The 27,598-nt window shown below is 41.4% G+C and overlaps 1 pseudogene across 1 annotated transcript; it reads right to left on the bottom strand.

Moving 5' to 3' along the window:
- Nucleotides 1-9,503: 9,503 nt before the first annotated feature.
- LOC105355089 (uncharacterized) lies at nt 9,504-13,529 on the bottom strand (annotated as a pseudogene). The gene is made up of 2 exons (XR_013659115.1): nt 13,323-13,529; nt 9,504-13,055 (listed from the first exon to the last, which is right to left on the bottom strand). The product of XR_013659115.1 is annotated as an uncharacterized LOC105355089 (transcript).
- Nucleotides 13,530-27,598: the final 14,069 nt, after the last annotated feature.

The raw sequence follows: 27,598 nt of genomic DNA, 5'->3' as shown, positions 1-27,598 counted from the left end.
ACAAAGAGTTGTGTACTCTTACTGTATTTGTGACATGGTATTTGTGACTAAAGAATTTGAATTTGAGTAAAGTGACTTTGGTGCATAATTCTAGGCCATGACTAATATTGTTCTACATGTGCTTCCTTGTCATCTCTCAAAGATATATGTACTTATACTGTGAAGTTTTTGATTAGTGCATAAACATAGCATTTTATTCTAAAAATAGTGTAAGTTGTCAACGTTGAAGCTGAATTTAAAGTGACCTTGTTCTGACGTTAAAAAAAACGCCCCTCTCACCCTCCGCGGGTGGTTTCTCCTCCAAGCTCGTGTCCTCTACCAGAGGCCTGAGAGCTTGAGGGTCCTGCAGTATCTTAGCTGTTCCGAAAAACTGCTTTTCTGAACTGAGAGGTCTGAGGTCTTTCCAGGTATTCCAGGTCCCTGGTATTTCTCCAGTTTCTCATGTTCCTTCTTCCTGATGTTCCCATCGCTTGGCACTGCCACATCCACCACAATGGCTTTCCTCTGTTCTTTGTCCACCACTACAATGTCTGGTTGGTTCGCCATTACCATCCTATCAGTCTGGATCTGGAAGTCCCACAGGATCTTTGCCCTCTCATTCTCTACCTCCTTCGGAGGTGTTTCCCATTTTGACCTTGGGGTTTCCAGTCCATATTCTGCTCACATGTTCCTGTATATTATTCCAGCCACTTGATTGTGGTGCTCCATGTATGCTTTACCTGCCAGCATCTTACATCCTGCAGTTATGTGCTGGATTGTTTCAGGCGCCTCTGTGCACAGCCTACACCTTCTCTGGTCTTGAAAAGATATATCAAACTGATATAATTAACTTGAACTTGGTATAGTTCCTATGCAATATTGCACAAATTTAAACTTTGTAAAAGTTCTTTGCTTTTAGAGGTTTCTGTTTCAGAGGAGTCCATCATATATAGCCTGATCAAATAATATCCATTCCTCTGCTTCATGATATGTGAATCTATTTCTACCTGCATCACAATAAACAGTTATGTAATTGTATCTATCACTGAAGCTGACACTTGGATAATTTTATAAAATGAATTTATGTCATGGAGTTGCCTTGACATTTTATAGGGCCCACTTTCATTTAAAGGGAGACGGGAGATAGGAAAACAAATGAGATTCTGTTAAATGGAAAAAAACATGATTGTGAAAAATAGTCTGGTTTCAGTTTACATGCTGCGTAGCTCCTGGTCCATCCATACATCATTACAACATTTATAGGGCTTACAGACACTTCTGCTCACAAATCAAAAGCTAGTCTTTCTCTTTCTCTCCCTCTGTCTCTGAGCTCTCTGGTGTTTTCACCCCTTTTGTCATCAAAACCTATAATTGTGTCTGTCTGGAAGAGACTAAGTAAACATTTTTCAGAAAGTGTAATCTTTCAATTAAGCAATTATTGCAGATGCATTAGAACCGGCCTTGCAAACCCTGGTCCTCAAGAGCCTCAGTTTTCCCTTCCCAGCTCACTGCTGATTAACTGACTTGAGAGGTTCTACATTCTGATTGGCTGAGCACACCTGATTTAGACAGTCGGCACAAAGCAGTCCAGGGTGAGCTGGAAACCAGGCAGAGTTGTGGATGTTAAAGACCAGGGTTGGCCAGCCCTGCTAACAGAATGATAACAAATAGATTGTGAAACCTTTATTGCATGTTTTATAATCAGTGGCATAAGATAAGATAAGATAAGATAAGATAGGACTTTATTGATCCCCGGGGGGAAATTGGGTTGTCACAGCAGCCAAAAACAAGAAAAAATAGCAGTTGGAAAAGTACGAAAAACAAAGTAGCAATGAGTAAGAATAAAAATAATACAAGGTGGAAGTAAAAGTACAGTATAAATAACGGATTAAATAAGGCAATGATTAGCAGCAGCGGTTTTCATCAGTCCTAGACCGTGTTATTGTATAGTCTGATTGCTGTTGGGATGAAGGACCTCCGGTAACGCTCTTTTTTGCACTGTGGGTGCAGCAGTCTCTGGCTGAATGAGCTCCTCATAGTCCTCACCGTCGCGTACAGGGGGTGAGAGGGGTTGTTCCGAATGCTGGACAGCTTGGTCAGCATCCTCCTCTCACATACAGAGTCTACTGAGTCCAGGGGACAGCCCAGGACAGAGCTAGCTCTCTTCACCAGCTTGTCCAGTTTCTTTTTGTCCCTTTCACTAATACCTCCACACCAGCAGATCACAGCATAGAAAGTTTCTGATGCAACGACAGTCTCATAGAAGGTCTTGAGTAGTGGCCTGCACACACCAAAGGACCTCAGTCTCCTCAGGAGGTGGAGGCGACTCTGGCCCTTCTTGTGCAGGACCTTTGTGTTATCTGCCCAGTCCAGTTTATTGTTGATGTGAACACCCAGATATTTGTACACATCCACCCTCTCGATGTCCAGTCCCTGAATGACCACGGGGGGAGGCTGAGAAGCCTTTTTTTTCCGGAAGTCGACCACCATCTCTTTCGTTTTGGTGGCATTGATGTGAAGGTGATTGAGTTCACACCAGTCCACAAAGTCCTTGATCACCTTCTTGTATTCCAGATCGTTTCCCTCTGACACGCGTCCAACGAATGGCGCCGCTCCGGTTCAGAGCAGTCTCTGGATATCTGGAAACATAGCCTATTAAATTATAAAAAAGCTCTGCGTAGAGCTAGAAGCCAGTACTATTCAACCTTAATATCAGAGAATGGAAACAATCCAAGATTTCTTTTTAGCACTATAGCTAAATTAACTCGCAGTCAGAGCTCAGTAGAACCACATGTTCCTGTTTCTCTCAGCTCTGATGATTTTCTTACATTTTTCGATAGTAAAATCTCAAATATTAGACATAAGTTAAATCAAGTTATTCCTACTATCAGCCCAGAACAGGCTGAAGCGGTAGAAATGGAGGCATCCATAGAAACCTCTGTAACATTAGACTGCTTCACTGCTGTGGATCAAGCGGAAATAACATCAATTATTACGTCCTCCAAATCCTCAACGTGTCTGTTAGACCCAATTCCCACTAGACTTTTTAAAGAAACTTTTCCCCTAATTAATGATCCCATATTAACAATGATAAATGCCTCTCTGGAAACGGGTTACGTGCCACAGTCTTTTAAATATGCAGTTGTTAAACCTCTTCTGAAAAAGCCCAGTTTGGATCCTAGCATCTTGGCCAACTATAGACCAATATCAAACCTGCCCTTTATTTCTAAAATCCTAGAAAGAGTTGTAGTTAAGCAGCTTTACTGCCACCTACAGGACAACAGCCACTTTGAAGACTTTCAGTCGGGGTTTAGACCTCACCACAGTACGGAAACTGCACTAGTTAGAGTCTCTAATGACTTGTTATTGGCCTCAGAAAAGGGACTACTTTCTATTCTGGTCCTGTTGGACCTCAGTGCTGCCTTTGACACTATCGACCACGGTATTTTACTCCATAGATTAGAGCAGGACATAGGGATCAGAGGATCTGCTCTCCAGTGGTTTAAATCCTATCTGTCTGATAGGTATCAGTTCGTTAATGTAAATGGCCATTCCTCTCAGTGCACTCGAGTCAACTATGGAGTCCCACAGGGCTCAGTCTTGGGACCGATCCTGTTTACGCTTTATATGTTACCCCTAGGAAACATAATCAGGAAACACAGCATTAATTTTCATTGTTATGCCGACGATACGCAGTTGTATTTATCCATGAAGCCTGACCAGAATGACCAGATAGAGAAACTGAACGCCTGCATCAGTGACATCAAGACCTGGATGACAATTAATTACCTCCTCTTGAACCCAGAAAAAACTGAGGTCATTATACTTGGTCCTAAAAACCTCAGAGATGCTCTGTCTGCTCAGATAGTCTCCCTGGATGGTATAAGTATAGCCCCCAATTCCACAGTTAGAAACCTTGGGGTTTTACTTGATCAGGATTTATCATTTAAGGCTCATATATCTCAGGCGTGTAGAACTGCCTTTTTTCACCTGCGGAATATTGCTAAGATCAGAAATATACTTTCTAAGAGTGATGCTGAAAAACTCATCCATGCATTTGTTACGTCGAGGCTGGATTACTGTAACTCCTTGTTAGCAGCGTGTCCTAAGAGTTCCTTAAGAAGTCTCCAGCTTGTTCAGAACGCAGCTGCTAGATTGTTAGCTGGAACCAGCAGAAGAGATCACATCACTCCTGTGTTAGTTTCGCTCCATTGGCTCCCAGTTGATTCTAGAATTAAGTTCAAGATCCTCCTGTTAACCTATAAGGCCTTACATGGAATGGCCCCGTCCTATATTAAGGACCTCATAGTCCCTTACCAACCAATCAGAACACTTCGCTCGCAAAATGCAGGACTGCTTGTGGTTCCTAGAATTGGTAAAAGTACGGTTGGAGGTAGAGCGTTTAGCCACCAAGCCCCTGTCTTATGGAATAAACTCCCAGCTCATATAAGAGAGGCCGACTCAGTTTCTACATTCAAAGCTAGACTGAAAACATTCCTCTTTGGACAGGCTTATTGTCAGACTAGTTAGTATTCAGAGATTATTTAACTTAATGTTAGTTTGTTTAAATTAAACTTAATAATAACTATTTCTTTTAAAAGGCTGCTAGAAGTTGAAGCTGGGGTAACTATGGTACACTGGGGTTCTGTCCTCTTTCCTTTTTTACTTCTACCCTTCCTCTCCTCTATTCTTGATCATAATTTATCATTTAGTTCTCCATGCCTCTGTTTGGTGCAGTGCGATTCATGTATTGTCCCTCTTTTCCTCTCCCCTCCTGGGGAGTGGGAGTGCTTCCAGACTCCAGTTGGCTCATCCGTGCTCCAGTTCCTGACCGTTTACCTCGCCTTTGCTCCTGCTCCTACACCTGGCTGTGGATCCTGCCTCTGGCTCATCTCTGGCTCGTCTCTGCTCTGTACCTGACCGAGTACCTCGTCTCTGCTCCTGCTCCTACACCTGGCTGTGGTTCCTGTCTCCGGCTCGACTCGCGCCTTTGACTGTCCCGATAACCACGGCTGGATGAAGCTCGTCTGCTGGACTTTTATATATGTAGTTGTAGATTTAGATAAGTTAATTCTTCTCTAAGATTTCTGGTAAATCGCCTGTCCGTCCTGGGGGAGGATCCCTCCTTCATGTGGGCACCCCTGAGGTTTCTTCGTTTTTTCCGGAATCCGGTTTTTTTGGGAGTTTTTCCTTACCGCGAAGGGGGGTCTAAGGGCAGGGATGCCAGTATAGCTTAGTCAGTTTGTTAGTTCATTTTAGTATTTTTTTATTGAACTCTTTGTATTCGTGATCCTTTTGATTTCATGTTTTACTTCGAAGCCCATCGAGACGACTGTTGTTGTGATTTTGGGCTATACAAATAAAATTGAATTGAATTGAATTGAATTGAATCATCGGAGAACTTCTGGATGTGGCAGCTGTTTGAGTCATGGTGGAAGTCAGATGTGTAGAGGGTGAAGAGAAAAGCATTGATGGTTGAATTGTGTTGAAGGCGCTGGAGAAGTTGAACATGATTCTGAAAGTACTTCCAGGTTCCTCGAGCTGTAGCAGAGTTCTGTGCATCAAGTAGATGACAGCGTCATCCGCTCAGATGCCAGGTTGATATGCAAACTGCAGGGGGTCAAGCACTGGGCTCACTAGGGGCTGGAGGTGATTCAGGATCAGTCTCTCTAGGGTCTTCATTAGGTGAGACGTTAAAGCCACAGGTCTGTAATGGTTGGGCTCCCTTGCCTGTGCAGTCTTTGGTACTGGGACCACGCAGGAGGTTTTCCACAGCACAGGGACCCTCCTCATGTCGAGGCTCAGGTTGAACATGTATGCTACAACCAGGCAGAGTTGGTCAGCGCAGTCCCTGAACAGTCTGGAGCAGATGCCATCTGGACCTGTGGCTTTCCTGGTCTTGATCCTCCGAAGCTCTCTTTTCACCTGCTCCTTTGTTATGTTGAGGCTGGGTGGGGGGGTTTGGGTGATGGCAGTTATGCATTGCGAAGTAGGGGATTGTGAAGGGGTCGGGGGGGGGGGGCTTTATTGAAGACCCACTCCAATGAAAATTGTTGGTGTTTTTTAACATTTTCTTGTAGCATTTGTCTATGTAAAAGGACATATAAAAATGAACTTAGCCTTGAAAACTTTATTTCTGAGTATTTCATTATTGAAATCGGGATTAATCAGGAGCAGACGAAAAAAATGCGTTTAAAAAAAAGCATGCTTAAGTCTCCCTTCTCCACTTGAAAAGATATAAATACATTAATGTCTGTTTTCCTCAAAACTGTACAGTTGAAAAGCTACAATATTGCTCCCCATTTTTGTTGCACCGATAATGTTAGTTCGGGGTTGTAAGGGGCTGTAAGATAGCGGGAGAGAGTGAGAACCAAGGGATGATGAGATATCAGCAGAGGCTCACGTCCGTGCCAACAGTCCCGCCCACAACACAGAGGTAAATATATAAGGCGCACTGAACTATAGGCCACATTTCTGATGAACTCATGCCACTCTGCACAAACTATGTCCTAGAAAGAACACAAGTTTGTGGATTTTGGCTAAAAACTGCATAACCACAATTAAAAGACCACTGGGAATGCTTGTAGGTCAAAAAATGATCGGAGTGGGTCTTCAAGTTTTCAGCCAACTTTCAGAGGGATCCAACAGTGACAGAGAGATCCACTCATCGAATATGTGCAAATGTTGTCAACATTTCGAACATGGATTTTCTAGATTTGTACGGAATTAAAGTGTTGTTCAGATTTTTTGGAACCAGTCCCAAGAGCTAATTTAGTTCTTTCTTGAGACTTTTTTTTTAAAGTAATCTCTGCTTTGCCAACACAAATCAGCTCCAATCTAGATAGATTTTGACACAACCTTTGAGACAGTCTGTACCAAGTATTTTCTACTTTATTACAGGCTTCCTTGAATAGAAATCCAGCTTACCCGTTTTTGTGTTTTTCTTCCTTTTAGTGAGTAATTTTGTAACGGCAGTTAAGCTATGCTGGGAAATATTATATTTACATATAGTTATAGGAAGGCTCTGTTCTGTAAATGCACAAAAGCAGCTTAATGCCTATTTATGTTTTTTTTTTATCTCAAATGGAAATACAACACAGAAAATATTAAGTTTTATTTCAACATGAGTAAAAAAACAAAGCTGATGGCAGTGACAACAGTTTTACATGTAATTTTTTTTTTATCTTGATCTGTTTTATCTTTTAGTTGAATTTGTCATTTCCCATCATGTCCTTATTATCTCCCTGAGTTTTTTTTTATTTTGCCTTAAATCACAATTGGTTTCAAACGCAACACTTTTTCCCAGTTTGATAAGAACTCCATCAGTTAGAACATTTTTGTCACGTTTTAGTTTTTGATGCCGTACTTTGTTTGTTTGGATTTGTTATTCTGAGAAATTTTTCATTTGTGGTTTTATTGTTTTTATTTATTTTAACTGCACTTATACTATTTTGTCATCTTATTCCATTAAAATTGTAAGAAACTGTCTTACATATACAGTATGTGTAATTTGAAGACCACACTTCAAGTTTTTCAATCATTAATCAAATATATCTGAATATGACTCACATCTGAATAGAAAATGATTAAAGCCGTAAAATCAAAAGCTACAAAATAACATGTTTTGAAATATTTCATGTTGACATAAATAAGGCATGTGGGTCCAAACTGGTGTTTTCCCATTCCTGTAATGAAATTATCAATCATAGTAATTATATTTAATGAATCTATTCAGTGATTAATTAAAGTGCACTTTCACCAGGAGTCGAAATTTAAGGTTGTTTTTTTTATTCGGAAATCCACCTCACATGCATCACCTCCGCTTCTGCAGAATAAATTAAGTATAACTCATTAAGACCACCTGATCATTTCTTTTCCATCAATGAACGCAGTAAGGTTCCCTCATTAGACAGATAGTGTGACTTTTAATACTTAAATGCACAGCAGATGGTTTAAACAGCTGTTTTTTTTTCTTTTCAATTTCAAATCTTTAAAAGTTCATTTTTGACCAAAATCTTTTATCATTACTACAACAATCGAGTTTACAGTAAAAAAAAACACAAAGCAGTGCTAATTCAGAATTACTTTCTGCAGACCAAAACTGCGTGTCACACAATTATTTGTACAACATTTACCTGTACTTTTCTACTGTCTCTCAGCTGTTCCAAAGCCCAGCAAAATGAGGAATTGCAGGGTGAAATCAAGACAAAAGCAAGTTTTTTTCCCTCTGTCCTTTTCCTTTTTTAAAGTGTTGTCCACTCAGTGGATGAGTAATTAAAGCTTTCTAATTTTTTGTGAATGAGCCATATGTGATTCTGGGAATTCAGTTAACCGAAGTAAAATAGAATTAATCAGTCTAGAAGTCCCAGAACTCAGCAAAAAGCATCAGGTTAAATCAAGTGTGTTATAAACAAGGTTGATGAGGGGAACAATGGCATGATTCATTCTTACACATGTGTAGATAAATACAGACCCTTTAGTACTTTTATGCCTTAATCTTCTTGAACACACACATACAAAAATGCAGAATCAACTAAACACATTCTAATGCTATCCTGAGTAAATCTGGAATTGTGTAGATGGAACAGATTCAAATTATAAATAGGAAAGCTTCAATTTGCATCCGTACCGACTCTTTTATGGGTGGCTGCTCAAATAGAGCTCAGCCTGTGGAACTGGAAAGTGAGAGAAGTTCAGGATCACCATTCAAGGTGATTTGAACGGCAGTTTCTCTGTGGCCCAACAAAGGCTGGTTGGGTGAACTTGTGCAGCCGGCCAGGGAAGCCAATTTTTTACATGGGCAAGTTTTCTCCAAATGCCTGATGGTGGCATTCAAACACACACCAAGAAATGCACATGTCCCAATCTTAAATATGAACAGTGCAGATGGACAATGACCCAAAGCACTATTGTGTTTCTTATGAAACAGAATAGTGATTAACTGTTGTTAATCACAACTTCATAACAATGTTTGTTTAAATATGTTATTAAATTCAAATTAGGAAATATTTGATTCCACTTGTGTTGCTTCTGTTTTTTGTGACAGTGAACTGGATATAGACTTGTGCTGAGGACAGAGGATGTATGCAGATGACTACTATAATTTCCACCATGTCACAATGAAGTATACCATCTTCACATTATTTTCTTTGGCCTTCCTTAAGGTCATTTTCTTTCAAAGTTGACACCAGAAAGTATCTGCTAGTTATCGGTTCTGTGATCAACTCTGAGGACAAAAGGGAGAGATTATTTTGTTCAAACGAGAGAACTTCTCAGTGTGTGAGAAACCAGAGTATTATTATTTGAGCTGAATATTATTCCAAAAGATCAAAAAATAACAAAAACTGGATTTTATCATCTCAAAAAACATTCCAGTCCGCATATTTTGCTTGTTTGCCAGCACGGAAGTGCTAATGCATGCTTTTATTTCTAGCAGATTAGATTATTGTAATGCCCTGCTATTTGGTCTTCCCAGAAAGAGGATATCAAACCTTCAACTACTGGAGAACTCAGCCACATGCGACAAGGACTGAAGGATGGAAATACATTTAAAAGAGTCGCAGTGGCTCCTGTGCGATTCAGAATTGATTTTAAGTTTTTTTTTGGTCTTTTCTATCTAAAATGATTTTACAGTATAAGATACAATAAATAATAAAGGTAGAGTTCACAGCATTAGGGTAAGAACAGAGGAGCGGTGTCTTCTTTTACTCAGTGTTGGTCCTAGAACGCAGAGAAAAAAAACACAACCTACATTTTTTTCATTTCATTTATGATCTGATTCTAAAGGAAGTTCTATTTTGGAAAACTACTGGATTCTCCAGCAGCTCTGATGTATTCCTGATGCATGTCAAGTCGCAGCTGTGCCGACCGCTAACTTGAAATAACGAATAGAGCTTATTTATTTATTTACTTATGCATGAAACATCTCATGGATGCGCTGGGACGCATCCTCAGTGATGTATCCTGAGGTCATCGGATGTTTCGGGTCTCACAACATCATACACCCTCACCCAGGCGACCCAGCCGGGGTTGATCTGACCCCGGCTTGCGTCCCAGCAGCAGTCCACGGATCAGCCCTCTTCATCCACAGCCACCTCGTAGCCTTCTCTGCGGCTTCGCTCACGGATTGAATGGCCCTCTTTTTGGCCGTCCTGTGATGCCTAATCGGAAGGGAACGTCCCGCAAAGCCTCTACAGCCAACTTCTACAGGCTCATAGAACTTTTTCCAGCCTCTTTCCCTGCACCCCTCAAACAGTTCCTGGTACTTAGCACATTTCCTCTCATTTGCTTCCTCCATACGCTCTTCCCAGGGCACCGTGAGTTCCAGCATGATCAGGTTTTTTGAAATCTCAGAGATTAATATCATGTCTGGGCGGAGATTTGTACTAACAATGTGCTGAGGGGAACCTTAGCTGTTTTCCCAGGTCGACCTGCAGCTGCCAGTCCGAGGCTTTGTGGAGGAGGCCTGTTGTTACTTGTAGCCGCGCCTGAGGTTTCTCCCCAGCTTTGACGAAGGGTACTGCCTTCTTTGGAGCGTACTGGTTTTTGCTGGTTTTAATGGCTGAGGCTAAACTCTCAGCAAGAGCTTTAAGCACCTGGTCATGGCGCCATCGGTAGCGACCATCAGCCAGAGCCCTTGGGCAGCTGCTAAGGAGATGAGAAGAGCCACTCCTAGAGCAAAGAAGGCAGGATGATGTTTCACTCTTTCCCCAGACATGGAGGTTTGCTGGGCCAGGCAGGACATCATAGACAGCTTGTACCAGGAAACAGACCCGATGGAAATCTGCCTGCAAGATGTCTGCCCAGCTAATCCTGCGCTGCAGTGTACTCTCCCACCTAGTATATGCTCCCTGCTGCCGATCCCGTCAACCTGCTCGCTCGCTCTTCCTCCACACCTGCTCGGACCTTTGCCTGGAGTAAACGGTGTCTTTCTTTGCCATGGGCCTGGCTGAGCACAGTCTTTGGGAAGTAGCCCAAGCCCGCTCTGCCTGTCGCCACGGTGCCCACCAGTGCCTTTTGTCTCAGACGTGACTCTGCCTCCTCCACTGCTTTTCCAGCCTTCTATTTTCTTCCAGTCCTCACTTCAATGCCAGGTGCTGACACCTTGCCATCTCTGGAGTCCCTATAACGTACGACTTCCCTGGTGCGTACCACCATAAATGTTTCTGTGAGGCCACTGAAGGGCAATTGCAGGATGTTACTTGTCCCATACAACCCCGCGCTGGTAAGACACAGAGGAAGGTCCAGCCACCTCCGAAGAAAGCCACTGATCTCCCTTTCTAGGGACTCTACTGTTGTCATTGGGACTGCATAGACCAGCAAGGGCCACAAGACTCTAGGCAGGATGGAATGCTGGTAGATCCAAGCTTTAAATCTACCCGGCAGACCAGACTTGTCGACCTTAGTGAACCATACTCAAAGTTCTTTGTTGGACTTCTGGATGGCGGCAGCATCTTTCAGACTGGAGTTGAAAAACTTCCCCAAACTCTTAACCGGTTGTTCTGTGATGGTCGGGATGACCGTCCCTGAGATGGAAAAACGGAACTTGTCAACCACTTTCCCCCTCCTCAGCACCATGGACCTTGACTTTGAAGGCATAAATCTCATCCTTGCCCAGGTGATGAGTCTCTCCAGTCCTTGTAAGATCCACCTGCTTCCTGGGACCGATGACGTTGTGATGGTAAGGTCCTCCATATAGGCTCTTATAGGGGGCTGTCGTACACCTGTCTTGGTTAGGGGCCCTCTGCATTCCACCTCAGCTGCCTTAACCACCATGTTCATGGCAAGGGCGAAAAGGATAACAGAGATGGTACAGCCTGTAATTATTCCTTTCCCAATGCAATGCCAGTCTGATGTCCCTATTCCAAAAGTGACCCGCATCCTGAAATTATTGTAGTAATCCACGATCAGGTCCTTGATCTTACTAGGGACATGGTGGAGGTGTAAGGGGAGCTCGACCAGCTTGTGTGGAATTGACCCATTGGCGTTGGCCAGGTCCAACCACAAAACAGCTAGGTCACCTTTGTTCTCATGTGCCTCTCTGATGAGTTGTGTAACTACACCAGTGTGCTCCAAGCAGCCGGGTGCTCCAGGAATCCCCCCCTTCTGCACCGAAGGGTCGATGTAGTCATTTTTGAGGAGGAACTCTGTCAGTCTTCGTGAGACGATGCCCGAAAACACCTTCCCTTCAACACTCAGCAACGAAATGGTTCGAAACTGGTTGATGTTTTTCGAGTTCTCCTCTTTGGGGATCCACACTCCTTCAGCCCACCTCCACTGGTCAGGAACTCTTCCTCTTCGCCAAATCACCCTTAAGATTTTCCACAGGTGTCTGAGAAGTTGTGGACAGCGTTTATATACCACATAAGGTACACCACTGGGGCCTAGGGTAAATGCTGAGCGAGCTGCCTTGATGATCTCCTCAACCTCCTTCAGGCTTGGCTCCCTCAGATTGAACTCAGTTGTAGGTGGGGCGGGGTTGATTAGAGCTTTGTTGGGCTCCAGTTCTTGCTCTCTCAGGGGATCACTCACTGTGTCCTGGAGGAATTGGTTCACTTCCTCTGTTGAGCACTCAAGTTGACCGCTGCGCTTGTCCCCAAGCAGTTTCCTTGTGAAGCCGAAGGGATTGGCGATGAAGGCCGCACGCTTCCTGGCTCTCTCTCTACCCCGTCTCCGGTGCCACTCAGCTCTGCGTAGGCTCGTCAGCTGCTTTCGCAGGAGGTTTTTCAGCTCTGCTAATGTTTGTTTTTCCTCCTCAGTAGCTGTCTTGTGCTGTTTCTTGAGGGTACGCAACTCCTGACGCAGGTGATGTATCTTAGTAGCCCTGCGGTTCCTGGTGTAGGGGGTATGCTTGGTCTAACAATGATGGTAGTCATCTTTAGAAGTCGGCTCTCAGCATCTCCTTTGGCTGCGGCTTGGATGATGTTGGACACATCCTCATCAAACTGACGCCACTCACTCCGTTTACTGGCTGGGGGCCACTTAATCCGCTGCTGTGGAACTACTCTGCTGGGGTTGGGAGGCTTTGGTACGGGGAGTGACTGGGCTCTGTGAGTTGCCCCCTGGCCGGTCTCCTCCTGCGTCTCACCAGTTTCAAGACCTGTGCGTTACACCTCACTTTCTCGCTCTTAGCATTTCATTCTGGCCTGGTGGATTTTTAGGCCACGATTATTCTTGCAAAGCTTTCCGCAAATACATATCACGTTTGTCATTTGTCTGTTTGCATGAGTTCTTAACCTTAGGTCCGTCCGGATGGAGATCTCACCCCCCCCCCCCCCCTCTCGGGATCTCCTGGGGGTATCTCTCTGTAGGGCTTTCCGTAGCTTGTTTGGGTTCTCTCTCACGAAAGACACAGGCTGGGGTGCTAACCCATACTGTCCCAGGTGCCGTCTTTCCGAGCTGTCAACTCTCTCCAGTAGTCCACCAAACTGTTCTTGGTTGTCAACTAGTCTATTCCTAGGAGTCACTGGCTGCGCCAGAACGTAAACTTGTGCATGAAACATCTCATGGATGCACTGGGACGCATCCTCAGTGATGTATCCTGAGGTCATCAAGTGTTTCGGGTCTCACAACATCATAAGTTAACGAAAAACAAACATATTTGAAAAGTTTGTTTTACCAGAAAAGAGTCAGTGAGGAAACACAAGAGCCACCATCGCCTTCAAATTCAAAATAAAAGGAGTCTTTACTCCATATGTGGATTTATTACGACATTTGTTCCCACACACCATAATAATAGTCCATAATATTCAGCAACCGGCTGTCTGATGTCACAAGGATGCTGCTAAGACAGTTTCACAGTTATTATAATGTTTAAAAAAATGTTTGTTTTTTTGTATTTATCTGTCACACTTTAAATTCTGGACGAGGCTAAAGTTCGCATCAAATGTTTTAGCTTCAAGGGAAAACATATATAACAAATTTCATGGCTCTTGCCCGAAATTTAGTTTACAAATAAAGTTCATACCAGCTCTATTTATTTGACAGAGGATGAAGATAAACCTTAAGCCAATAAAAGCAACAACAACAACAAAAAAAAACGTATGCACACTCAGTCTCTTACAGGCCGGTCTGGGAAAGTATTGCCATAGGCAGTAAACCGGTCAGTAGCCTGAAAGTTTTCTTGTTCTTAAAATGTATGCATTCTTCGTGTTGGTGTTTGGACGTAAAGGCATCAATAAGATAAGCAGACCTTTTTTGTTTTAAATCTTTTTTGGAAGCGCAATAAAAAGTCATTTGTCTGTCCTTATAGAGTGTGCCACAACTGAGTAGGATATGAAAATAAATAAAAAAAATTCACAAAAATCCGACTTTGTTGATTTAAAGGGAAAAAATAACTACCTCAAAACAATTTACATGTATAAAACAGCAAAAATACTTTCCTGTATCGCTGTCTTTTGAACGTCAAAGTGGTCAGTTCATCTTAACTTTGCTGCCAAGGGCTGGACCACTGTGGTTTTCCTTTGAGCTCCCTGCCAGCATACATGTGTGTGTCGGAAGACTTGAGCTGTCCTCAGGCTAAAATGGGCACGAACCACAACAGACAAACAAATCCACTGATAGACAAAATGAAAAAAAAAGGGCAACCTCAGAGAAGAAAAGGCCTCCCTGCAAAATGTTTGTTTTAAAAAAAAAACTTGCTCACACATAAAGGCCTCAAATCCTTTGTGTTTTTAATGCTTTATAAGTTGCAGATGCATAAGAACAAAAAAAAGGGGGGAAAGGCTGAAATTTTTAAATCTTTTACATTACTTGCACATGGTTATACCATCACATGAGATTAAAAAAAAAAAACGTTATGTTAAGGAATTAATCCTGGTTCTCTGGAAAATCAGTAAAGTATCTCAGTATGGGAACACATTGCGGCTAAAGCCTTGCAGCTTTTTTTTAGTCATCTGGAACGGAAAACCAAACTGCAAAAAAAGACCCCCTAGAAACCTTTAAAATTTAAAAACCAAGCGGGTAAAATAATGTTTTTTAAGATAACTTCTAGTCACAAAGACATGTTTTCTTAAACTAAGAATATTTTGCTATGGAAAAGCTTTCTTGATTATTTTGTTGCAAAACAAAGATCTTTTTTACTTAATTATGATTCCGTTTTCGCAGAGTCTGATTTTGATGGCAAAAGGGAGGCCATGTGGAAGTCATGCTTTTTGCATCTGGTATAGGTGAGACGTTAGCAGAGGCTCCACTGGAGACGTGGGCAAAACTGCTCTCCTTCATGACAGCATTTTGAAGGCCAAACTCTCAAGATTTGGGTTTTTGGCAGAATGTGTATTGCTCCATGAATGGGTTGGTTCCTCCGTGGGGCTTCAGGCCATCTGACACCAAGACTTTCAGCTGCTCGTCAGCAGACGTCATGCAGGACCCCCATGGCAGTCAGGTCTGGAGATCCACTGTGTGTGGAGCTTCAGTCAGGTCCATAAATATTGGGACAGCGACACAATTCCAACATTTTTGGCTCTATACACCACCACAGTTAATTTGAAATGAAACTAACAAGATTTGCTTTAACTGCAGACTGTCAGCTTAAATTTGAGGGTATTTACATCCAAATCAGGTGAGTGGTGTAATAATTACAGTTTGCATATGTGCCTCCCACTTGTTAAGGAACCAACAGTAATGGGACAGAGCAATAATCAAAGGCATGCTCAGTCGGATTCAGGTAAGGCGATTGACTTTGCCATTGCATGACATTCCACTTCTTTCCCTTAAGAAAGTCTGTGATTGCTGTTGCAGTAAGCTTTGGGTCATTGTCCATCTGCTCTGTGAAGCGCTGTCCGATGAGTGCTGAAGCATTTGGCAGAATATGAGCAGATAAAATTGTCCGAAACACTTCAGAATTCATCCTACTGCTTTTGTCAACAGTCACATCATCAATAAATACAAGAGAACCAGTTCCATTAGCAGCCATACATGGGTACGCCATGACATTACCACCACCATCCTTCACTGATGAAGATGTATGCTTAGGATCATGAGCAGTTCCTTTCCTTCTCCAAACTCTTCTCTTTCCATCACTCTGGTAAAAGTTGATCTTGGTCTCATCTGTCCATAAGATGTTGTTCCAGAACTGTCCAGACTGTTTTAGACGTCTTTTGGCAAACCCTTCCTGTTTTTGAGGCTCACTAATGGTTTACATCTTGTGGTAGACCCTCTGTATTCACTCTGGTGAAGTCTTCTCTTGATTGTTGACTTCGGCACACATACACCTACCTCCTGGAGAGTGTTCTTGATCTGACCAACTGTTGTAAAGGGTGTTTTCTTCACCAGGGACAGAATTCTTTGGTCATCCACTACTTTTGTTTTTTCATGGTCTTCCGGGTCGTTTTTACGTTGCTGAGCTCCAGTGCGTTCCTTCTTTTTAAGAATGTTCCAAACAGTCATTTTGGCCACGCCTAAAATTTTTGCTATCTCTCTGATGGTTTTCTTTTGTTTTTTTCAGCCTAATGATGGCTTGCTTCACTGAGTGTGACTACTGACAGCTCTTTGGATCTCAGCTTGAGACAGCAACAGATTCCAAATGCATACAGTACACTTCAAAAACTCTGGACCCTTTATCTGCTCATTGTGATTGGGATAATGAGGGAATAACAAACACCTAGCCATGGAACAGCTAAGAAGCCAATTGGCCCATTAATTTTGGTTCCTCAATAAGTGGGAGGCGCATACGCAAACTATTGTAATTCCTACACCTACACCTCACCTGATCTGAATGTAAATAACCTCAAACTGAAGCTGACAGTCTGCATCTTGTTCGTTACATTTCAAATCTATTTAGGTGGTGTATGGAGCCAAAAATGTTGGAATTGTGTCGCTGTCCCATCATTTATGGACCTGACTGTAACTCCCACCAAGTTTTTCAGCTGGTGGTTGGGCAAAAAGGTCTGCAGTCCTCCTGCTTCTCATCAGATCCAAGGCTGATAGACTCATCCCTGGAGTCAGATTCAGCGCCCTTGATGTCATACTTCTCCAGAAACCAGCAGTCTGTAATGCTATGTTCACACCAGGCTCAGAGATGCCATTTTCAAAGTACAGTCACAACAGCCACGCAGACTTGTGTTTAGGCTGTCACTTCCAATGATAAGTCTATGTAAACACATGTAAACCCTCGTTTCGGGCTTACACGTTCAGAACTATCATGCTCATGCATCGCTGCGCAGGTTTTAATTCCGGTCTCTGGCTCTACATACAAAACAGGCGTTCATTGATCGCATGATGAAAGTTGAACTACTGTAACTTTTGACTGCTAAATTGCAAAAACGCTGAATTTTGAACAATAAGGGACTTGGATTTGATAGCGACGTGTGGGTAGCGTCCTTTTCAAAAACACGGTAGTGCCAACCGGTGTATACATGATCACAAAGGAGAACTTAATAGTTGTGTTTTTTCTGCCCGGCCGGAATTATGACACAAAGTCTTTCATTTATCGGAATAGAGCCATGAACGAAAAAGCCAGGAGCAAAGTTTGTGGGATTTGCACCACTTTGACATTTCACACACCTCTTCCAACTGTAGGTAGTGGGCAAGCGCTAGTAAACAGTAGAAAAACTAAAGAAGAAGAAGAAGAAGAAGAAGAAGTCCCTCCCTGCTTGAACACGTGACACATGCCCCGTGTGAATGTAGCATCAAGATAGGTTCACACTGACTGTGTCAAGTCGCATTTAAGCAGCCACTCTGAATAAATAGTCTATGTAATCGCATGTATGTGCGTGTTTCGGGACCGACTTTAAAAGTTTTGCAGTCACAAATCGCAACACAAGCTTTCAGGTCAGGTACAAAGCGGGTGCGAGCAAGAATTAATCCAGTTGAAATTTAACCAATAAGGGACTCGGATAAGGAAGTGACCTATGGTGTAGCGTCTTTTTTAAAACATGTTATTGGAAATTGATCATCAAGGAGAAATAGATAATTCTGGTTAGTACCCGGCTGGAATTCTATGACAGAGTAGCGACAGGCCTTTATGAACACGATATGGTAAAAGGATGTTAAAAAAAACAAAAACAACACTTATCAGCACATTCTTGAATGTGCCACGCATGCCCTGGTGTGTATGTAGTTTAACTGTTCCCTCCAGCTGTGGTCACCAGGGGACAAATCTCCTCGTATGCAGGAGGTTACAGTATATGGAGCGACCAAAAGGATCTGAGGTTAATCTGTAATGGGGGTCATGCCCATTATTGTCACTTGTGCAGTATGTGACTGGGACTGTTCTCATGTCTCTGAACCGACTGGCTGCCACCACAGCCCATGGCTTTTAAAGCTGCTCAGCCACAGGACCAAAACCCAAAGAGGCCTCTGTACTGTTAAAGACATTATTGCCTAAAATAACCATGCAAAAAATGTGACTACGGACATGTCTGTCTATGTGAGTGTAGTTGTTTTGACCTGTAGTTAAAGGACTAAACATCCAGTTGACGTCCCTGTGGTCAACTTTTCTTATTTTTCTCTTTAAAGTTCTGTGTTGTTTTATATGTCCGGCTGTCAAACCGGCCTCCACCCCTTCCTCCGTCCTTCCCTGTCTCATTCTTTTGTGTTTCTTGTCTTTACAAAACATTTTTTGAACTCTGAATATCTTTGCTTTTTTTGATGAGGTTTTCAATCCATTCTGTGTCCTTAGGTCATTTGCCTTAATTCTGTTTCTTTTTCCTGTACTCTCTGTCTTTCTCAGCTCACTACTAACAGACTTTGTTATCACCTGTTGTCTGTCTTAAGCATTTTGGAATAATGTAAAGTGACAAAAAAGAAAAATATACTATTTTATGTGTTGGAATTGCATTGCAGAAATTATGCTTACTACAACAACTGACAGTAAAAAAGCCATTAGGTCCAGTTTCTTACTGACCAAAACCCAACGAGAGCCACAAAGTCACCTTTATGGAAAAACACACTTTGTTTTGTATACGTGGCCATTGAACCATTCATTTATAAAACATAGTGTTTAAATGTCTAAAATAATTGAATTATATTAGTGTAATAGTTTCCATAAATAACAACTTAAACTTCTTTGCTTTTGACAGCAGCACAAGTTCCTTTCAGAATAAGGTACACCCTGTGTCAAATCAGATTCTTTTGATTCAGCAGATTTGCGTAAATTAAAAAAGCAAGAGTCAAACGTGGCACAGTCCATGAATAAGACAACAAGTAGATGCTTTTGTCCAGCATAGATTAGAATAGGTACTTAATTTTTCTTGAAGCCAAAGAGCCACAATGAAGGGGAAAAAGCCGCAAGGGGCTCAGGAGCCTCAGGTTGCAGTCCCCTGCTCTATAAGGTAATTTTACTCCATTTTTTGAGGGACCTATCTGGTTTTTAGATTTTTTCTCCTAGATTTTTTATAGTACACTTTTAGGTACTGCTTTTAATTTTGAGGTTTACTACTCTTACATTTCAAAAAAGGAAACATTAGGTTCCCAACATGTCTTTATACTGAAAACTAGACTTTCAGTTTTGTGATTTGGAAACATTGTCAGATTTCTCATTCATGCAGATGTTACTCAACCATCTTTCAGAAGAATAGGGGAAACGCCAGCCAGTACAGAAATATTAGTTTTGGCAGCTAAACTCAGAATAATGTGTGAGGTGTCTGCATTAGCTGCTTGTGAGTTCTAGAATTTATTTTAAATTCTTTTATTGCTTTTTTAAACACCTAATGTTCTCTTTTTGGTCCGTTTATCAGATTTGCTCTTATTTTATCCCTTGCAAATTCTCTGGTCTTCTGGGTGAGGCCTTTTATTTTACCCAACGTGAAAGCTGAAGCCCATGGCAAGCCATCATTGCACACTGTGGTTTCTCCAGGGTTGTATGAGAGGATGGTTTAAAAAAAACCCACAAACTTAACTTAGGTTTTGCTATTTGATGGCTTTGATTGCTTTATTTTATTTATTTGTTTGTGTGGTTTCAACAGTTTGATTGCACCCTTTTCCAATTGGATTTTGTTTTTTAATCATCAGAACTGAAGGACAAAAAACACAAGATACGCTGTGGTGCCAACAGGCAAGAAATGTAAAGAACACTGTAGTTACTGATGAAGAGGCAGAAAAAGCATAAATTAAAGAAACACACACACACAAAAAAGAAAACCAGATTGAAACCTGAATCCAGACATTCTCTCCAGTCCGTTAAAAAATGCAACATCATGCTGGTCTCCATCTGTGTCTGAGTCAGATTTTCCATGTGTTAGTGTTTTGTGGCGACTAGAACACTTCGACACATGAAGGAGAACTAATAAAAATGTTTCAACTATTCGGTTTTCGCTACTTGAAGTGCTTTTAAAATCCTCCTTTAGGTGAAAGACATGAGCTTCACCCAGTTTTTCTGTCTTTACTGCTGCAGTAATAACAATGAGCATTGTTTGACATTAAAGTTCTGCCATAGTTTGCATTAAAAATGCAAGACTGAAAAATGACAGAGCCAATAGGGAAAAATATGAGATGGACAACAGCCACAGCCTGGTATTTATGTATGACAGAAGTGACAAGAGCTGTCTTACTAAAACCCTAGTAAAATAGGAAATAATTGCAATTTAATGTATTAAATCACCAATTTTTTTAAGATTTGCTGACAACAATTGTTACATTTGCATTGATTCCCAGTAGATTTTAAGTGTTTTTATGTATGCGAACTCCCTAGAAAATATGTTTCTGAGAATTCTGCCTGTAAACTTACAGGTAGAGTGAAAAAGTAGCATTTTTCTGAAAATGTTTGTTTTCCTTGGTGCTGCATTTACACCCCACAGCTAATATAATACAGTCCAGAATGCATCATGCACTGGTGTTGAACTGGTGGCGATTTCTGAACATGATAAGAAGTGGAATCATCCATCATGTAGGAGCCAGACAGAGTCCAGAGAGATTTCAGTTCCCAGCACATCTGCCTGTGGTAGGTGTTGTTTTTTAACCCAACAGTCATAAAGCACAACTTCAAAGCATCTATTCCAATCTGTCGGTAAGAAATTATCATTCAGGGCAAATCTCTTGGAATGGATAGGATGCTATCAGGAACTAGATACAAAAACAGGGGCAGGTCATTCATAAACAAACTTTAAAAATTCTGTTGGCCTACAGAAATGATTGCTTTCCACAGCACATTCTCAATTATTATGCAAATGATATTTCTCTATTTTTCTAAATACTTGATACAAGTGACAGTCAGCATAATTTTCAAGTCAGCAACCATTAGAATATATAAAAGATGTTACTGAACCAACCTTCTAAAGATCACAGTTTTTTCAAAACTTAAAAACCTTAAAATGCACTGTTCCACATTATTACGCTCGCCAGAGTTCCACAACATTTTATAGATTCTAAAAAACTGGAAAGGGTCATTTGCTGAATTTGCTGCATTAGGACCATTTATAAACGTTGCGTACACACAAAAGAAGGCGTACGCCACTCTCTACGCAATAATTGATATTTATAAAAAGCAAACTTGACGAGAAAATGTGCGGTCCTTCACGCAAGCTCTGACCCAGGCGTACGCACAAAAACGGGTGAAATGAGAAACGGCGACACCGTCGGCAGATGGAAGAAACACGTGAAAGGGAAAATGACAATACTGCCTCTCATAAATAACATGAAGACTTCACAAGGCAAGTCTTACAATTAACAGCCTACACGAACACCCGTTTGATCGATGAGCAGTGAAACAAACAAAAAAAATCAAACGAAAATTACAACAGAAATTCAAATGAACACTTATTTGCAGAAAGAAAAGTGAAACATGTTCTGCAATATTGGCATGTTGTGCAATTCATCCTCATAAATAATATAGTTAACAGAACGAAATAATGTACAAAACTGATATTCTCGTCAGTGTGTCCGTCTGGCGGAGCAGATAAAGGTGCAATTAGACAGACAGATGGATAGATAGAGAGAGATGCATTAATTCTCCACTGGGGAAAGTTGTTTTCATAGTAAAATATTTCTTCATAAGCTATGGAATTATGATATTCATACATATGCCTTTTAGTTTGTTTTATTTTTGATAAAACAATGTATGGCGTATGTCTCAACCATTCAGAAAGCAACAAGAAATTACATTTGCGCTGATCAATTTCCCATTTCCACGTTGATTATTACCGACATCTGTAGCTTGTCAGATGTAATTAAATGGATGGAAATAAAATGCCCCATCACAATGCGTAATGACGCACAATGGCTGATCTTACGCTCTTAGAAGATGTGGCAAATGGAAGAATTCGGAGTGAATGCATCTTTAGACAGCAAGAAGACGTGCTGGCAAACGAGGACGAGTGGCTTATGAGCTGGTTCCGGCTTCCTCGAGCCGTCCTGTTGGACCTCTGTGGGCTTGTGGGCCCGGCAGTACAGAGGAGCACTAGGAGGAACCAGGCCTGGCCAGTCCCACTTCAAGTCCTAATAACACTAGGATTCCTGGCGACTGGCACTTTTCAGAGGGAATTGGCTGAAAGGTCAGGAATATCTCAGCCGACCCTTGGCCGGGTAATGCCAGACGTGTTAAAACGCATAATAGCTTCGTCCCATGATTCCGATGGAGCGCTGGACATTTTTTTGCCTCGACTTTGATGTCCGACCATTCCTTTTTTATTTCGGCCACGGTCCGAGGTTGTGAGGCTACAGCATTTACGGCGTCTGCCACCGTTTGCCACTCAAGTGCCTTTTTGGCATTAGTAATGCCCACACTGTGCCCTCCAAACAACATTTTTCTCCTCTTTTCCACCTCGCCAACAATAACTTCTACATCACATTGAGTGAAGTTACGTTTTTTTGATTTTCTCTCTGTGTTTGCCATGATTTCGCAATCAATGAATATTAACTTGTGAGCGTTTCACGGACCATTTATGGGCAACTATGGGCGTGTCATGAAGCCGCAAAAGCTGCGCTGCATTTAGAATTGATTGTGATTTATTGAGGGAAAAATCCGTAGGATGTGCGTGTGCACGGTTTTATAAATCCGAATATTTCTGTGCGTACGCACGTCCTATGTTTCATCCGTACGCCATTTCTGACGCAAATCCTACGCAAAGTTTTATAAAAGAGGCCCCAGGCATGGTGACAGAAACGAAACATTTAATACACAAACGTGACAAAACCAACAAAAAGGGTGACAGTTGACCTGGTACAAGAACTAAAAAACTAAAAAACTGAAGCAGAATGAGTGTGATTAACTAAATGAAGCCAGCTGTGGATGATCAACCTGAACCTGGTCAGACTGACATGACAAAAACACCACAAAAACCCAAGTACAGAATCTCACAAAACATGTTAAAAGGTCAAGATGTCGGACCCCTTATTGTGTAGCAGCTTCACAATTTTTGCATACATGAACTTGTGAGTTTTTAGGGAGTTTCTGCTTGAATTTCTTTGCTGGATATCAGAATAGCCTCCCAGAGCTGCTGTTTGGATGTGAACTGCCTCCCACCCTCAGATATTTTGCTTGCGGATGCTCCAAAGGTTCTCAATAGGGTCGAGGTCAGAGGAGGGATGGGGGCCACACCATCAGTTCATCTCCTTTAGTGCCCATAGCAGCCAATGATGGAGAGGTATACCTTGCAGCATGAGATGGTGCACTGTCATGCATGAAGATGATTGTGTCACAGAAAAGCACGGCTCTTCTTTTTGTACCACGGAAACTCCACATACTTTTCAGGGGTCATTTTCACCCCTTTAGTGACCCTAAAGGGGCTGACCAGCTGTCTTCCCATGATTCTGGCCTAAAACATGACTCCTCCTTGCTGAGGTCACAACATTGTTGGGACATGATGGCCATCCACTAAGCACCTACTACTCCATCAGGATCATCTAGGGTTGCACGGACCTCATCAGTGAAGAAGACTGTTTGAAAATGAGTCTTCATGTATGCCTGGGCCCATGCTGTTTCTGCTTATCTGTTTAGTTTAGGAGTGGCCGAATATAAGGTTTACATATGAACTTCAAGCCTCTGGAGGATTGTAAACCTGAAGCTTTCAAACTTAACTACATGGTTGTCATTATTTAAACTTTTAATGAGTTTTATGCATCAATTTTAACATTGCTTTTGAAGAAGCATCAGAAACTTGCACTATAAGAGTAGCTTATGAGGAACTGCTTGTGCTCATCCTGTCCTTTAAAATTAAACCAAACTGAGTCTCTTTTCAGTTATTTCAATTTTACTCCCTCTGTGTTGCCGTCGTAAAAAATTTCCAGAAGTTTAAACTGGGTTTTGTACCATGAATTTCATTAATCAGCCCCTTATGTCCTATTCTCTGCAGAAGTTGATTTGAGACATCAAACATATGTTAAGGTATAATCACATGCACTTGTAAAGGTGCTGTGGGCTTTTGGGTAATCCAGGCCTCTGGAGGGTTGTAGAAAGGACCGGCTGGCAGGTGCATCTTGCAGTTCATTCCAGGCATGTTGAAAACTGAATCTAAGATTGTTGTGTGTGTGGTAAGTTAATCGTAATATATTCTTGAGGCAACTGTAAGCCGTAGGCACTTATAATGTACGGGTGACGCTGTCGTATGGTGTCCTTATTATAACTCTTTTACTAAAGTAATAATTACAACTGCCTTTTGGATATTTACAGGCTGTCTGTGGGAGAAAAATGGGCAAATGTGGATGAGGTGCATAACGTCTTGTCACCTATTTTGTTGCAATGTCAATGTCCATAGGGAGATTTTGATCTCGTGCACCTGTTCACCTCCAGGTTTTGTTTTGTTGTGGTTTGTGTAGTAAGAAAGTTTTTTGTTACAGATTTTGTATGCTAAAGAATGAACGCAAAAACTTTGCTGGCCAAAGTTTATATATATTTGTTCTTTTAAGTGTTCTTTTATTTACGATTATGTCGTTTTTAGGCAAAATCAAAAAACCTGTGTCGTTTTTAAGACATATTTTCTGCCCATCGGCAGTAGCAAATTAGAAATTTGCCTCGGAGTTGTGGGCAGGACTGTTGGCGCAGAGCAACCCCGCCCCCTTCAATAGCTGAGAGCTCTGTGCAAGTTTTCAGCCCCAACCTAACTTTAGCAGTGAAACAAGAAAAGAAAAATGGCGACCAATATTGGAGCTAGCCAGCCGTACAGTTTTAAACCAGATGGCAGCTCAGATGAAAACAAAGACATACATAAGGGGGTGAGGAGGAGCGGTGCAGTGAGACTTTGGCCTGCCCATGTCAGTTGCTGCGTCACAGATATGAGCTTCTTCAAACGGCCCATTTTTGTCTGCTTCTGATCCATCATGATTTGAATAAAGAAACACTGAAAAATACAGCTTTAACCCTTGTGCTATCTTAGATGACCCCACCCTTACATTGACGTGTTCTTCCTACCATGACAAAGGTGGATAAAAGTGGAAAGATTTCATGTAATCCATGTAATGCAGTGAAGAGCACAAATCATTGAAGAAAAAAGGTTCAGAGCACTGTCTAGTGGGTCTAGATGACCCAACTCCCAACATTAAAGTGCCTAGGATAGCACAAGGGTTAATCTATATTGCTTCATAAACGTCCTCTATCATGATAGAAATGCTACAAGAACATTTTAGAAACACCAACAACCCAGTTTTCATCTGAGTGGGTCTTTAAAGCGGCTACACAAGCAGCACATACTTATTAAGTGAACAGCACTCACAGTCCTATTGTTGAAAAATGAAATGAAAAAAGTAAGACACACCTGTGTCTCACCAACTTCCCCCTCACTTACCCTTGCGTGTTGTGTGAGCGTTCGGTACGACGGTGTTAATTCACTTTTACACTTACATTTTTGCTTTACAGGCTCACCAAAGGGTCAACAACCTGCGTGCCCCGTACAGGTTTGCCCATTTTTTACCCTCTGACATCTTCGAAGCTTCACAAACCCCTCCATTGTTACACCTGTTCAACATGAGAAGTCGTATACGTTTGCTTGGCTGCTGGACAGGACAAGTCCAAAAAAGAAAACAAAGATATCCAGGTTTGTGAAACCAAGATGCCTTTTGTTCTCTCACCTTAGTACAGCTTCCCAGCGTCTGTTTTGTTGAGGTCTACACAGTAATTAGGCTTTCACTTATGTGGCGTAAAGTTAACTTGCCAGGAGATCAACAACACAAACGTTTCTCCACACATTAGCTCCAAATGAAATACAACCGTAAAACTTCTTGTTTGTTCATCAAACTTAAGATTTGATAATCAAATCTATTTCTAGACTGACTGATGAAAATGTTTGGACCAAATTAAGTATGAAATCCCAAAAAAAATAAAGAAATATATGTGTTTCATGCTCACAAGCATTTGGCAAGACTGAGCATTCATTATGGTTTAGTAATAGGTTCCTTTTTCATCTCTGAGTATAAAATCGTTCACTTCAACTTGGTGCACTCATCCATTTACCATTACCTTCACTATCAGACATAGAAGCTGACTAAACAAATGTAATGCTTTAGAAAGTTTAAAGCCTTTCTGTTACATCAAGTTGCTGAACTGCTAGCATTGATCATCGGAATTTGCAAGTATCCAGCTCATAAATTAGATCTATTTTGTAGCAGCTGGCAACAGTTTATGCATTGCTCCTTTCAGAGGAGCAACCAGCCATCATAGGCATGCTTGCAACATAAATCCCATTAGTATGGTGTGACATCATTTAACATCTTTACATCAGCTAACCTGAGACAGCGCTGGAACATTAGGCATGAGCAAGGCGTAAGCAGAATGAAAAATAATGACAGCACTAAAGGACTGATGTGTTTGGAATTTTACATTTACGAACAATGGAGTGCAAATGTGATCACGTAGCATTTAACACCACTACTTTCTCTTCCTTTTCAGCAACTGAATCATTTCCTTAAACTGTGTGATCAGTGGCATGATCAATGTATGTGTCCACTGTCTATAAAAGTGTGTTGTATTATAAACTGAAAAAAACTGTCATTTTTCATCCTAATTGTTTGTGTTTTTCGTTTTAATTGTTTTTCCATGCTAATTTTTAAGAGCCACAAACAGCTGGGCATTAACCTCATCTGCTCATGAAAACTATAAGAAGACTTGCAATCAAAAGTTAACATATACAATGTGTTCGTCTAATAGACACGATCTGTGTCTGCTTTGTTTATGTGTTCGTAACGATAGCGCCAGTATGTTTTTTTTTCCTTCTTATTTCATCAATTAATATTACAGTGCAAGACGCTGGGGAAGTATTAGTAATATTTAGCAGTTTTTTTCATTGATTACAATACATTTCCGAGACAGTCTCTTTAAATTAAACCTTAGTTCATGCCTTATATGTCATTTTATTTTTAAATGGTGCAATACTTATCTATTCTTGATTTCTGTGTGTTTGTGTATTGTTTAAATAATTTAAATTTTTTAAAACTGTATATAGAGAAGCATTCGTTCCCCACATCTTTTAAATCTGGTCATCGGCTACAAGAAACATCTGACCTCTGTGCTTGCTTATAAGACTTCAAATACTTACCCAATGAAATCCAAATGAACTTGTATAAATTCTTTAAAGTCGCTTTCTTGATTTTCTATCTATCACTGTTCAAATTAATGTACTAAGAGGGCAGACTGTAAATATCTTTTTAAGTGGACAAACCTACAAAATCAGCAATGGGTCAAATGACTCTCAATATCAATATGACTCTCCGCCCCCTATCCATCCCTCCAACCGCTCAGTTTCACTAAGACGAC

Source organism: Oryzias latipes, chromosome 11, assembly GCF_053564925.1.
Source record: "Oryzias latipes strain Hd-rR chromosome 11, Olatipes_Hd-rR_3.1".
Classification (NCBI taxonomy): domain Eukaryota; kingdom Metazoa; phylum Chordata; class Actinopteri; order Beloniformes; family Adrianichthyidae; genus Oryzias; species Oryzias latipes.
Note: the sequence above shows the minus strand (reverse complement) of the source record. Positions and strands in the feature narration are given on the sequence as shown.